This window comes from Orcinus orca, chromosome 11, assembly GCF_937001465.1.
Source record: "Orcinus orca chromosome 11, mOrcOrc1.1, whole genome shotgun sequence".
In the NCBI taxonomy this organism is placed as follows: Eukaryota; Metazoa; Chordata; class Mammalia; order Artiodactyla; family Delphinidae; genus Orcinus; species Orcinus orca.
Genome location: NC_064569.1, coordinates 94,748,123 through 94,763,390, shown reverse-complemented (window position 1 = coordinate 94,763,390; position 15,268 = coordinate 94,748,123). Strand labels below are relative to the sequence as shown.

At 43.7% G+C, this 15,268-nt stretch overlaps 1 protein-coding gene across 9 annotated transcripts in view; it reads right to left on the bottom strand.

Annotated features, from left to right (window-relative positions):
- Positions 1 to 14,741, bottom strand: part of SGSM3 (small G protein signaling modulator 3) — a 35,355-nt gene extending 20,614 nt beyond the window's left edge. For 5 of the 9 annotated variants that reach the window (XR_004476627.2, XM_033404940.2, XM_012536641.3 and 2 more), the window contains exon 1: positions 14,585 to 14,741. The gene's annotated coding sequence lies outside the window, so the exon portion shown is untranslated. The remainder of the gene's footprint in view (positions 1 to 14,584) is intronic. The other 4 variants (XM_033404937.2, XM_033404939.2, XM_033404942.2 and 1 more) reach the window with 3 other exon arrangements.
- Positions 14,742 to 15,268: the final 527 nt, after the last annotated feature.

Below are 15,268 nucleotides of genomic sequence, written 5' to 3'. Positions count from 1 at the left end.
AGATTTTAAGGACAATGGGAAGCTACAAAAGGATCCTAAACATGGTGGTGGCGTGAACTAACACGTTTTTTAAAAAATCACTTTGGCTGCCGTTTGGCAAATGGCTTGTGGAGAGACAAGAGTGGATACAGTGAGACCAGTTTGAAAGCACAAGCTCCAGGAAAGATGACGGGGAGTGAGACTAAAGTGGTGACAGTGGATGTGGGGAGAAGTAAATGGATTCAAGATATAACCAGAGGCAGAACCAATAGGCCTTGCTTCTGGGTTGGATGTGGGGAGTGAAGAAAGGGAGCATCCCAAAGTGAGGCCTAGGTTTCTGGTCTGAATTCCTGGGTTTACGATGATGACATTTACTAATATGCTGGTGAGTGGGAAAGAAACAGGTTTGGGGGAAGAGGGAATGAAGAGTTGTAGGATAATTTAAATGTTTCTTAGAAATCCAAGTGGAGCTGTTAAGCAGGTGACTGGATACATAAGTCTACATCTTCAAGGAGATGTAAAAACTAGAGATATAAATCTAGGAGTCTTTTGTTCATCTATCCAACCAACAAATATTTTTTGAGCAACTACTATGCCCCAGACACTGTTCCACATGCAAGGGATATAGCAGTAAAACAAGACAAAGTTCTCGCTTTTATGAACCTGCAGTTTCCTCATCTGTAAAATGATGACAAATGAGAAAATGTAAATATTTATCACAATACATAGCACATAGTATGTGCTTAATAAAGCCAGCTATTAATATTAGTGACAGAAAACAGACAATAAACAAGTAAATGAAAGAATAATTTCAGAGGCAGGTAGGGGCAGGACTATTTTTGATAGGTGGTCAGGAAAGGCCTCTCTGAGGAGATACATTTCAGCTGACACCAGAATGATAAGGAGTCACCTCCACAAAGACTCAGAAGCTCAAACAGAGGAAACGGCTTGTGCAAGGACCTTAAGGAACAAAAGATTTATATTATACTGGAGAAATAAAAGACACGTGTGTCTGAGATGGAGCAATGAGGGGGAAAGTAGCAGATATCACTGGAAAGGCAGGACGACCTGGATTATGTAGGGCCTACTGCTCATAGCAAAGACTCTGGACTTCATTTTAATGGGAAGCCATTGAAGAGCTTTGAGCATGGGCATGACACGGTCTGACTTAGGTTTTTAAAGAAATCGCATTGGCTACTTTGTGAAGAATGAACTACAGAGGGGTTTAGAGTGGAAACTATTACAGCGGTCCAGGTGACAGATGGTATCTTGGACCAAATCAGTTGAGTTGATGACAAGTAACTAGATTCTGGATATAATTTGGAGATATAGAGGTAGATAATGGGAAGAATCAATGATGTCTCCTAGGCTTTTGACCTGAGCTACTGTGCAGATCCCATTAACCAAGATGAAGGGAGACTGGGGGAGAGCAGGTTTCATGGTTAGCAAGCAATCTGCTTTGGCCATGTTCAGTGGGGATGTCTATTAGACCTCTAAGTGGAGAGGTCAACTGGGCAATTGTATATATGAGTACAGAGTTCGCAGTAGTCAGAACTGGAGACGTGAATCTGAGAAACACCAGGACTAGATGTCGTGGCTAAGGAGAGAATGCAGAATAGGGGGGCCGAGGACCAGATCCTGGAACATTCCAACATTTAGAGGTTAGGCAGAAAAATATACAAAAAATAGTTTGAGGAGTGACCAATGAAGTAGAAGGAACACTAGCAGTGTGTGGCACTGTGGAAACCAAAAGAAAGTGTTTCTACGAGGAGGAGGTGATCATCAGTGTCAGGTGCTACTTAGAGGTCAGGTGCTATGGAGGACAGAGAATTGGTCATTGGTTTGTTGGTTTGGCAAGCTGGAGGTTGGTGGTGACACTGACAAGAGCTTCAATTGTGTTATTTTTCTTGAACTTTTGGTTTTAATTAATTAATTAATTAATTAAGATAGAAGTATAGTTGATTTACAGTGTTGTGTTAGTTTCTGGTGTACAGTAAAGTGATTCAGTTATACATATATATATACATCTTCCTTTTCATATTTGTTTCCATATACGTTATTATAAGATACGGAATATAGTTCCCTGTGCTATACAGAAGGATCTTGTTGTTTATCTATTTTATATATAGTAGTTTGTATCCGCTAATCCCAAACTCCTAATTTATCCCGCTCCCCCCTTCCCCTTTGGTAACCATAAATTTGTTTTCTATATCTGTGAGTCTGTTTGTTTTATAAATAAGTTCATTGGAATATTTTAGATTCCACATATAAGTGATACCATATATGTCTTTTTCTGTTTTACTTACTTCACTTAGTGTGATAATCTCTAGGTCCGTTCATGTTGCTGCAAATGGCATTATTTTATTCTTTTTCATGGCCGAGTGGTATCCCATTGTATATATATACCACATCTTCTTTATCCATTCATTTTTCAATGAGCATTTAGTTGCTTCCATGTCTTGGCTTTTGTAAATAGTGCTGCTGTGAACACTGGGGTGCATGTATCTTTTTGAATTAGAGTTTTCCCCAGGAGTGGGATGCTAGATCATATGGTAACTCTATTTTTAGTTTTTTAAAGAATCTCCATACTGTTTTCCAGAGTGGCTGCACTAATTTACATTCCCACCAACAGTGTAGGAGGGCTCCATTTTCTTCACACCTTCTCCAGCATTTATTATTTGTAGCCTTTTTAATGATGGCCATTCTGACTGGTGTGAGGTGATACCTCATTGTAGTTTCTTTTTTTTTTTTTGGCTGTGTTGGGTCTTCGTTGCTGCACGCGGGCTTTCTCTAGTTGTGGTGAGCGGGGGCTACTCTTCATTGTGGTGTGCAGGCTTCTCATTGTGGTGGCTTCTCTTGTTGCGGAGCACGGGCTCTAGGCACACGGGCTTCAGCAGTTGTGGCACGTGGGCTTCAGTAGTCGTGGCACGCGGGCTCAGTAGTTGTGGCACACGGGCTTAGTTGCTCTGCAGCATGTGGGATCTTCCCAGACCAGGGCTTGAACCCGTGTCCCCTGCATTGGCAGGTGGATTCTTAACCACTGCGCCACCAGGGAAGTCCCCTCATTGTAGTTTTGATTTGCACTTCTCTGATAATTAGTGATGTTGAGCATCTTTTCATGTGCCTATTGGCCATCTACATGTCTTCCTTGGAGAAATGTCTATTTAGGTCTTCTGTTCATTTTTTGATTGGGTTGTTTTTTTGTTATCGAGTTGTGTGAGCTGTTTGTGTATTATTGAAATTAAGCCCTTGTCGGTCACGTCATTTGCAAATATTTTCTCCCATTCCGTAGGTTGTCTTTTCGTTTTGTTTATGGCTTCCTTTGCTGTGCGAAAGCTTGTAAGTTTGATTAGGTCCCATTTTTAAATTTCTATTGCCTTGGGAGACTGACCTAAGAAAACATTGCTACGGGGCTTCCCTGGTGGCACGGTAGTTGAGAGTCCGCCTGCCGATGCAGGGGACATGGGTTCATGCCCCGGTCTGGGAAGATCCCACATGCCGCGGAGCGGCTGGGCCCGTGAGCCATGGCCGCTGAGCCTGTGCCTCCGGAGCCTGTGCTCCGCAACGGGAGAGGCCACAACAATGAGAGGCCCGCGTACCGCAAAAAAAAAAAAAAAGAAAACATTGCTACGATTTATGAGAGAGCTTTAATTTTTAATGGTGAGGGTGGAAGTCCAGTTGAAGTGAGTTGAAGAGGGAAGAGAAGAAAAGTAGTCATCAGCATGAAGATAGTATGTGATTTCAGCCATTTAAAAAATATATAATATATACATGTTGAAGGTAATATAAAAAGGAATATGGCTGATTTTGTGGTAGGAGTATGGGGCTCATTAGTTTTGATTTTAAATGTTCTCTTTTTTGAAAAAGTACAGAGGTATTGTGTTTAAAAATAATATATCACATCAAAAATTGTACATGAATGTTCACAACAGCATTATTTATAATAGTCCAAAAGTGGAAACAAAACGAAAACAAAAAACCAAAAGTGGAAACAATCCAAATGTCCATCAAGTGATGAATGGATAAACAAAATGTGTATATCCATACAATGGAATATTATTCATCCATAAAAAGGAATGAAGTACTGACACATGTACCAACATGGATGAACCTTGAAAACATTATGCTCAGTGAAGGAAGCCAGTCACAAAAGACCACACAATGTATAATTCTATTTATATAAAATGCTCAGAATAGGCAAATCCATAGAGAAGGAAGGTAGATTAGTGGTTGCCAGGGGCTGGAGGGAGGGGGAAATAGGGAATTACTACTAGTGGGTATGTGGTTTCTTTTGGGGGTGATGAAAATATTCTGGAATTAGTGGTGATGGTTGCACAACAGTGAATATACTGAAAACCTCTGAATTGTATACTTTAAAAGGGTGATTTTTATGGTACATGAATTATATCTCACTTTTAAAAATTACAGTTTAAGTACAGAACACTGACGGAATAAGAATGAGTCCTTGAGTTTTCTGAGGTCCACAAATGAAGCCTGAACTTAAAACAACCATGCAGTTTCTCTGTATCCTGCCCTCCTCTTCCTCTCACAGGGCTACTACTTATCACCTCAAATATCCATCTCCACAGGGATTTATACGAAACCAAAGAAAGCAAAAGTGACAAAAAAAGGTGCAAACTATTAGAGATAGCTTATGTATATAACTGTGAAAAGGATCACTTTCTCTCTCATTTGTAACTAACACTTTTCTAACACTGCTCAGCATGAATCTGACATCTTAACAGCAACTGTGAAGTCAGGAACTCCCTAAGCTGCTGAAACCAGGTTTCCACACCAATTTTTTGTTTTGTTTTGTTTAAGGCTAAACAAGATCCCCAGGTGTATGACTTCACATGGAGTTGCAGTTTCTTTCCAGTACACTGAAATGAAATACTCTGCCCAAAGCAAAAGTCACTAAAAGCAGTTTAAAGGAAAAAGATGCTTATAAACCAGGAGACCAGAAAAGTACATCAATTTGCAAGACAGACTCTAAGGGGGAAAAAAATGCTATTTCCGAATCTACTTGTACAGATATGCCTCCCCGTCCCGAGTTTTCTCCACAGATCGGGCGCTTACTTGGTCCCCAGCCACACCCGAGCTGGGGTCAGGTAGGACACTGGCTGTCAGAGCCCGAGGCTCAGGGGAGCTTCTTCCGAGCACTTCTGGGCACTTTACACAGTTCCGCTCTTTTCTACTGAGAACACAGATGACAGACTTAAGTGGTAGCAGGATACATGTAAGCTATAGGTCAGAAGAAAATCTCTGCAGCATATACAGTCACTGGGTTTATCATGGGAAGGAAGCGCGGGACTCTCCTCTGAGTTTTGTAATTATACTAACACAATGACATTAACAGAAATCAAAATTTTTTAAAATTCTGCTATTTCCTAAAATTTTTTAAAAAGTTTGCCATCTCAATAAATCACACTTTCTTCTTTCCTATGCTCTCTTTTGGTTTTTCTCTACACACGTACACAGTTCTTATATTTCAGATTTTAAAATATTTTTCTCTACTGCACATCAAATTATCAGCATTTCCCCAGTAATCATGCAGTATTTATAACCATATGTCCTATAATTTACTAATGTAGTCATCTGTAGATACAACATTTAAGCACCTAACAGCAATTTTTGCAATAAAAACAGTGCTGTGAGGAACTTGCCCTTTGAAGATTTTTTTAAATGAAGTATATTTGTCTAGTTTGGGAGAGGATTTGGATTTTTTAAAAATGTGCCTTTTCTACTTTATAGTGTCAGCTTTGTAAACAGAATCAAAGAATAGATTAGTAACAAATTATTGCTATTTGAGTTTAACACGTCACTTGAAGTAAGGTAATTAACCTAGTGATCCCTAAAATGAACCTAAAATTTTATAATATTATAATAATAGGACAGTGGAAAATTACTATTTTAATAGTTGGCTCTTGGGACTTCCCTGATGGCACAGTGGTTAAGAATCCGCCTGCAAGGACTTCCCTGGTGGCGAAGTGCTTGAGAATCCACTTGCCAATGCAGGGGACACGGGTTCAATCCCTGGTCCGGGAAGATCCCACATGCCGCAGATCAGCTAAGCCCATGTGCCACAACTACTGAGCCTGTGCTCTAGAGCCGGAGAGGCACAACTACTGAGCCTGAGCGCCTAGAGCCCGTGCTCTGCTACAAGAGAAGCCACCGCATTGAGAAGCCCACGCACCTCAACAAAGAGTAGACCCCGCTTGCCACAACTAGAGAAAGCCCACGCACAGCACCGAAGACCCAATGAAGAAAGAAAGAAGGAAGGAAGGAAGGAAGGAAGGAAGGAAGGAAGGAAGGAAGGAAGGAAGGAAGGGCAGGAGGGAGGAAGGGAGGAAGGAAGGAAAGGAATCTGCCTGCGTCCGGGAAGAGCCCACATGCCACGGAGCAACTAAGCCCGCGTGCCACAACTACTGAAGCCCGTGTGCCTAGAGCCTGTGCTCTAGGCAACAAGAGAAGCCACCGCAATGAGAAGCCCGCACACCACAATGAAGAGTAGCCTCTGCTTGCCGCAACTCGAGAAAGCCCGCGTGCAGCAACGGAGACCCAACGCAGCCAAAAATAAATAAATAAATTTATTTTAAAAAGTAAAGTTGGCTCCAGAATGCTTCCCAAAGAGGAGGTTTATCTTTGGGAAAATATTTTGATAAGCTCCTTAAAGGTGGAAGGTAAACCTTGAAGCCACAGATTAGAAAAGGAGAGATCTATCGATTGTCTAGCAAAGGAAATTAATGGAAATTTGGAGGTAGGGATGGCCTGGACTACAGAGGGGAAGGGAACAGCAGTCCAGAGATGGGTAAGGAGCTGCATCCTTCAGGACAGAGCCACCCATGAGACAGTGACATGCTGCGTGCCTGGGAGTGGGGAGGCCTTAGGGGTGGACCAAATGCCTCTTAAGCAAAGAACAATCCAAACCCCAATTTAAGTTAGTGTGCTGTTGCAAGGTAATACCCCTTTGGCATACATACCTTCAAGAAAGCCTGCTGGACTCATAATAGCCTTGACTGTGGTTTGAGGGGAAAATCAAAGAAAGGTCTGAAAATAGGGATAATAATTCCTACCTTACACGTTGTTATGAGAATTAAAGAAGTTAAATTTGAAAAACCTGGGGTAGGGTGTTGGCCTTCTCACATAATGTGGGATATAGGGCTTATGTCCATTTTATTGACATTCCAAGGTAAGTGATTTAGACTGATTATGTAATGTACGTTTTATTAGCTTATCTTATTTCTTTATTTAGGCATATAAAATAACTACTTTTAAAAAATACAAGCTACACTTCAGCAATACCATGGAGTTTAGTTCCCTGACTTTACAATATTGTTCCCTTTCTCTTAAATGAACTCCATCAGTGGTCCTCAAACTGCAGAGTGTATCAGAATCACCTGGAGGGCTTCTTTAAAACCCAGACAGGGCTTCCCTGGTGGCGCAGTGGTTAAGAATCTGCCTGCCAATGCAAGGGACTGGGTTCGAGCCCTGTTCTGGGAAGATCCCACAGGCCGCGGAGCAACTAAGCCCGTGCGCCACAACTACTGAGCCTGCGCTCTAGAGCCCGCGATCCACAACTACTGAGCCCGCGTGCCTAGAGCCCATGCTCCGCAACAAGAGAAGCCACTGCAATGAGAAGCCCGCGCACCGCAACGAAGAGTAGCCCCCTCTCACCGCAACTAGAGAAAGCCCGCGCACAGCAACAAAGTCCCAATGCAGCCAAAAATAAGTAAATAAATTAGAAAAACACAAAAACAGACAGCTCTTAAAACCCAGACAGCTGGGGTCCACCCCTCAGAATTTCTGATTCTGCAGATTCTACTCTCTACCCAGCACAGAAATCCTTTTTAAATGCAACTGATTATTTCCTTCTCCTCTTTAAAGCCTCTTTTCTTCCCTCTGACTTTTGGAAAAAAAGTCCAAATTTGTTAACTTGACTTTTAAGATTGCATGAGCTAGTAGTCCCTGCTGATCGTTCCAGCTTCATCTCTCAGCCTTGGACACTCGCTCGATGCTCCAGCCGCAGCACCCTTCTTTCAGACCTTAGAACCCACCACTTTCTCTTAGAGCATGCTGCTAAATGAAGCAATTACCACAGTATGGAAAGAAAGTCTCAAAACTTGAGCCCCAAAAAAAAAAAAAAAAAAAAAAACTTGAGCCCCACCAAACACCACGATAAAGCAGCTAGTGGCACTAATCTTCTAGAACTGGCTCCCCCCTCCAGTCACCCCAATCATTCTTGTTGAAAACATGTTTATTATTCACTTTATTCTTAATCTCCCCAGTGAAAAAGGCATCCAAATTTCTCAAACTGCCTCCTTCCAAACAGGCATCAGCTAAAGAGCAAAACGACCCAGGAATCAACACCTGGGTGCGCTCCACTCCCTCCACTCCCGCTCCCACAGGCTTACAGCTGGGGCTGTTTCCCCGTCCCTGAGTCAATATTTTCTTTGTGACCAGAAATAGTGTTCCTTCAGGCAAGATTTAGGCATGACTGTGCCAGGTAGAGCACGGACTGGAAACACAGACGAGGGAAACAGGACTCTCCCCGCCAGAACTCCACAAGCCCAGATATGGCTCTCCCTCTCCTGCACAGCAGCACCAGGTAAATGAGGCTCTCCTGTGCAGGCTTCTGCACCAGGCCCATCCACTCTAGGTCTTCCTGTAAAATAATCACCCAAGGTAATCTGATCACTTCCCTGAGTACCTCCCAGGATCACTCCCCTAAGATTTACAGCCTGGAAGCACCTGGACTGTGATAAGGAAAGCAGAAGCAATGTACTGCATGGACCTTCTGTCATTCCCACCACCAGGGCTGGGGAGCAACACCCTCCTTAGAAGTAAAAGTGAAACAAACAATGGGTACCTAACCTCAACTCGACATTCAGGTAGCTCTGAAAAATGCAGACAAGAGTTTTTGAGGAAAATAAAGCTCCTTGAGGGCTGACTGGCAAAAAAGGGCACTGAAATATTTATATTTAAAGCTTTATATTAACATAGGAGCTTCGGGCACTTAAAAGGAACAGATCATAAATATAGTTAACAAAGTCCCTATTCCTCATATAATTAAACCATAGAGGTCAAAAACTACCTTTAAGTCACTCATTTGGCCATACCATCTATATAATTACTGGGAATTTTTCATTTGCAGATATGAAAACACCTACCTAATAACCCTAGAGTATGGTAATCCAATCCTATGTACTTTGTGGCAGTGGTTAGATGGAGGTATTAGAAGGGAGATACAATGAAAGAAGGAAAAGTGTTTACTAAGCATTTACCATACTTACTAAGCACTCCCCATTTTACACTTGAGAAAACCAGGGCTCAGAGAGGTTAAGCAGCTTGTCCATATCAGTCAGTGAGTCAGAAGTGACTCCTAAGTGGTCCCTCTCTACCACACTGACTAGTACAACTGAGTTGTCAATTCTCCAGCACAGTGCTCTGGGAAGACACAGAAGCCACTTGTGCATGTGTAAGAACAATGTACCTTGACTTGGGAATGGAGCCCAGTGGGAGCCAGGCAGAGTTAAAACATGATACAAGCAACTGTATTAAGAAACATAAATTTTTGTGAAAATTCCAAATTAAATATAAATTAGGAGAGAATCCCCATAGTACAAGAGCAAATGAATTTCTCTAACAGACCTGCACCTATGTTTAGAGATCACTAGCTTCTTCAGTGCTGGGCGCAGGGCAAAGGCTCTTAGATCAGTCACGAATGATGGAGTTAGAAGGATCTTTGAGTTCATCTCCCTCTTACTTTTTTCAAAAGAAAGAAACTGAGGCTAAAGACATCAAAAGACTCATTTAAAGCCGTAAAGAGAGTAGGTGACACAGCCAGACCAGAAGCTAAGTCTGCTATTTCCACTATCCCAACCTCAAACTGAATCAAAAACTTGGGAACAACATGGTAACAGGCAAACTGCATTACACTCAGACCAGCATCATTATCACCAGAAATTTCAGGAAAGATGTCAGAGGAGGTTGTCCTCCTGCTGTTATAAACCTTAGGGTTAGACAATAACTTTTTTTTTTTTTTGGCTGCGCGGCATGAGGGATCTTAGTTCCCCGACCAGGGATCGAACCCATGCTCCCTGCATTGGAAATGCAGAGTCTTAACCACTGGACGGCCAGGGAAGTCCCAGGAAGTTGCAATTTTAAATTAGGTGTTCAGGGAAGGCTCAATGAGAAGGTGATGTGAAGAACGTAAGGGGCAGGACTTCCCTGGTGGTGCAGTGGGTAAGAATCCGCCTGCCAATGCAGGGGACACGGGTTCAATCCCTGGTCCGGGAAGATCCCACGTGCCGCGGAGCAACTAAGCCCATGCACCTCAACTACTGAGCCTGTGATCTAGAGCCCGTGTGCCACAACTACTGAAGCCCGTGCACCTAGAGCCCGTGCTCCGCAACAAGAGAAGCCACCGCAATGAGAAGCCCGCACACTGCAATGAAGAGTAGCCCGCACTCTCTACAACTAGAGAAAGCCCGTGTGCAGCAACGAAGACCCAGCATGACCAAAAATAAATAATTTAAAAAAAAACTGTTAAAAAAAAAAAAGAATGTAAGGGGCTGGGTGAAGCAGGAGTGTGGGACAGAGACAACAGGAAACCAGGCTGGCCATACAGGGAAAGGCAGGAACAGTCTGTTCTAGAACAATCTCTAGGGCTCAGAGTCTGGAGACTGAGATTTCAATCAGAGAATAATTGAGGAGAACTTTACAGGTCATTTAGTACAACTACCCATCACATTATTAAACACCTTTATTACAACTCTCAGGTGACCATCTTGTCACTGTTCCTCACCCTAAGTGCGCATAATACTACTATAAAGGGTAGTTGTGATGATTGAGCTAATAGAAGTAAAATTCTTAGAACTGTGCCAAGTCTATAGTAAACACCAATAAATAAGAGCTATTATCGAGTGGTGACAGTAGTAGTAATTATCCCAATTTTACAGATAAGCAAAATGAGGCATTGGGAAGCAATATCACTGTGTTAAGTTTTCAAAGTTTAAAGTGGTAGAGCCAGAATTTGAACTTTATTGTAGGTGCTAATTACTATATCCCACTGACTTCAAAAGCAAAAAAACAAAAAAGTGGTACTTGGACTTTAATCCTATAACCTCAAGTCACACAAATTAATGATATTTACAAATGAAACTCAAACACAAGAAGAGGGAAATGATCTGTTGTTTCATGTATTTAGAATGTTAGCTAGAAGGCTAACTAGGTATCTAGTAAGACCAGGAATAGTTGTATGGTTTTGTTAAGGAAAAAAAAAAAATCTATTAGCCCTAATTGGAAATCAGGCCCTTCCCAAGAATAAGCCTTCTGATTACTGGACTGGTGCTTCCAATCTCATTTCTCACGTTAACTCTTACTGATAAAGGTATTTAATGATTCCAAAGAAATTAACTTCCCCAAACAATCCAGAACATTAGCACAGAAAAAAAATACATACAAAACCTACATCACAAACACTTAGAAAAAGCAGAGATGTGTTTATAACTGCAAAAGAGGCATAATATTGGAAGTGAAAACACACAGTTAACTGTGCCTACAGAAAAGAGGTGAACGTCTCTCTCCTCATTTATGAATTGTGAGCATAAATTAACAAGCCTAAATGTTCAAAAAGGGGAGGTGATTATATGTATACTATTTCAAACAATGGTGTCTTCAAAATCAGTTCATAAACCACACTGAACATCAGCGTCGTTACTTCAGTCACATGGTGCTGCTGGGAGTCTAGCACCTCCCACGAGCTGAACAACATCCTGTGAGGTATTCACTCCACAAACATCTACTGACCAGTGTTCTAGGAGAGAGGAGTGGGGTGGTGAAAAAGACAAAGGCCCTACTTTCACAGAGCTGACACTGTAGGCAGGTATTATGAAGAAGAAATTAAGGCTCAGGTCCCAGGTCTGGCAGACTCTAAAGCCTACACTGTATATTTCAACTGTACCATCTCTCACTGGAGAGATACAACTTCTAACAACTTCTAAAAGTCCACACCTAAGCCTGCAGTCCTGACACCACTGTCTGGAACAACTTAGGGTTTCTCTCTGTTGGCAGTCCACTATCACCTTCTCAGTGAAGTCTTCCTCCCCCACTCCCAAGAGCAAAGACTGCTCGGTCAGGAGTTAACATACAGTGACATGTATGAAATTCTTCTTCTCCCTCATTAGCTCCTAAACTCCCTCAGGGCAAGAACCATATCTCAGCCTCTTTGTAAGTCTAGAAGATGGTACCTAAGGTAGGTATTCAATCAATGGCTGAGTGGAGTTCATGAGAAAAATTTCAATAGAGTCGAGGGGTGGGGGCCAGACTGCAATGAAATAAGGAGTAAACGGAAGAGAAGGGCATAGAGTTTGCTTTTTAAGGACAAATCTAGAAAGGAAACAGATGGGAAGTGACAGTAGTTTGAAGAAGAAAGGTGGCCACAGGAAAGGTGGGGTTTTTTGTTTTTTTCTTTGAGAATGAGAAAGACTTGAACATATATGTTGGTAGGATAGTACAGTGCAGCAGGAAGAGCGGGGATGTCAGAATCAGAGACCTGAATTTGCATTCTGGCCCTGTCACTATGTCTGTGGACAAATCACTTAACCTCTGTACTTCAACTTACACGCATATAAAATGACAATGATAAACCTGCACTTCACTGTGACGATTACAGCACTTGGCAAAGAGAAGAGATTCAGTAAGTGGTACCAATGATTATTACCGTATGTGGAAGCCTGGACTCTGGTGTGCTAACCCCTCCCGCATAGTTTGTGCTTCAGTCCAGATTTCCTGTCTCACTCCTTGTGTAATATGTGACGGCAAAGAAACAAGATCCTTATTTCTCCTGTATGTGCCACCCTCTGTGCTATTCCACTTCCTTGTGACAGTCTGCATGAGCTCATGAATGGCTGCTGTGGAAAATTACTGATGTCACCAGCTGAGGAAGAGAGACAATCTGGAGAATAAGCAGATGAAACTGATGTTAAATGATCAAATGTACCAGATTTTGAGCTCCTGCCAAAGCGTTCATTGAGAACTAGGAAGAGAGAAACCAAAAACACAAACACACAGAACCTTGTTTACGTTTCTAAGCCAACAAGGTGTCCCCAGCATCCACTCTGGGCACTGAAAGATGGCGGTATGATAAAAGAGATGATTCCTGAGGTCCTTTCTCAATATTTTACCCTGACGTCAGGTTCATTTCTGTGAGGTACCTCACCGACTCTTCTGTCAACCTGACAAGTTCCCAAATTCACAAGATTAATATTTAACAATTTTTGTTCACAGCCTTCTAAAGTTGATGCCATGAGTCGTGTTCACCTGTTACCTATATCTGGTCAAGAGAAACACCTCACCCCGGCCCTCTCTCCCAGATTACACACACCCATGCTTAAAAAGGGATAGAAGAGGGCTAAAGCCCAGGCTAATGTAACAATTAGTGATGAAAAGGCTACAGGCACCTGTGATTATTAAAAGACAGGAAAGATGTTGACTATTATTTAGAATCAATTACCAGCTAATTATGGAGAACATAAATAAATATGTAAAACAAAGAAGATATAACTCCATCGTTTAGAGTTCAGAGAGAACTGGAAGATACGGAAAAGAGATGAGGAGGAAATATATGTGTACCTACAAACTTAATCATAAACAATCACAAAAGCTACAAATAAACAAGTCGAAGTTGAAAATTCACTTTTTGTGAAACAGAGTCTGATTAGGAACTTGAATTTACCAAGAAAGAAAAAGAAAGAAGGGTAAAGAATATTCCAGACACCTCTAAATATCCCACCAAAGAGCAAGCAAAAAAGGGCCACCAACCCACCACAAATCGCATATGCAGCACAAGACTGGAAAATATGATACAGTCATTCGTCACCAAAAAGAGACGTCACCTCTCCCCCCCCGCCCCATATAAAAAGCATCTTGGATCTATCATTAAACCATGTATGAGAACAATTTTCAAAATTCCAATCCTAACCACACTGGCTGAGTCCTGGATAGTACATGCCTGAATTTCTCCAGCGTTAAAAACCCATATTACAGTGTGTTCAGAGTCTGGCCAGAATCTGAGCCTGTGTTCTGACCCCAGACTTGAATCTTTAAGGTAAAGTTACAAGTCACACCTGAAGAGGACTCCGCTGCTGTAAACGTATTCGAAGCAGCCGTTTTATCAAAAAAACCCAAAATACAAAAAAGGTCGCCGGCCTGAGGTGCGGCTTCTGTAAATTGCTCCCAGCCGCAGGAGGGGGCCGTTATCGGGCTCGAGCCCCCAAGGCACTACAGCTCAGGCGCCGGGAGCCCCCCATTCCCGCTGGGCCGGCTGGGGGTCCCTCCCCGGGAGGCCGCCCCCCGCCCCGAGCACCGCCCGCGCCCCTCAGGCCTCGCGCCCGACCTCGAGAGCCCGGGCCTAGCCGGGACCCCAGCCCCGCGCGCCGCACGAGCGAGGGCCGGCCGGCGACGGCGCCGCCTTACCCCTCGGCCCGTAAGTCCGTGGGCCAGTCGGTCGGTCCACAGCCCCTAGCGTCCCCACCGGAGGGGCATGGGTGGGCGCCGGGCCCCGCAGACCCAGCGAGTCTCGGCCAACTTCTCGCTCCGCACTCACCTGCCCCGCGGGGTACGTCCAGCTGCCCCGCAGCCGCGGGTCTCCGCCACCACCGTGCCAACGCTTGTCAGCTCCAGGATCGGTCCCTGTCGGCCCTCGGCGGCGCCACCGCGCACGCGCGCCGGGCCGAGCGGGCGGCCGCGGGGCATGCTGGGGGCTGTAGTCTTTCGGGTCCGTTGGCCGGGAGCTGCGGTGGGGTCTGCGCGCTTCTGGACCCCGCACACCAGCCCCCTTTCGGAGACTAGGCCGTGTCCTCCGGCGTGGGGGGTGGGGGGTACTGGGGGTGGAGGTGGAGAGGCGACCTTCGAAGCCCAATTTTGGCCTAGCGATGCCCACCTGGCCTCCCGTCTGCGCTGCAGCCCTACGAGTTAGGGGAATATGGGGTCGACCAGTGATCAGGATGGGGGATAGACGCGGCAGGGCTCTGGGAAGGAGCGGCTTACCTGATATTCATTTTCTAAACATTTAAGTGCCTTCTTTACGGGTGTACAAACCAGTCCTAGGCCAGCCTGATCCACTCTTACACAATTCACAAGCCTTGGAAGGAGCCGCAACTAGTAACAAATTGGTTGAAGTCCTACCCAAGAAATTCAATCTTCAGGCATAATGCAATGAGAGGGTGTAGTCAGAGGCCTGCATTTGAGTCTATCAACCATGCTAACATTTGGCTCACCCATAAAATGA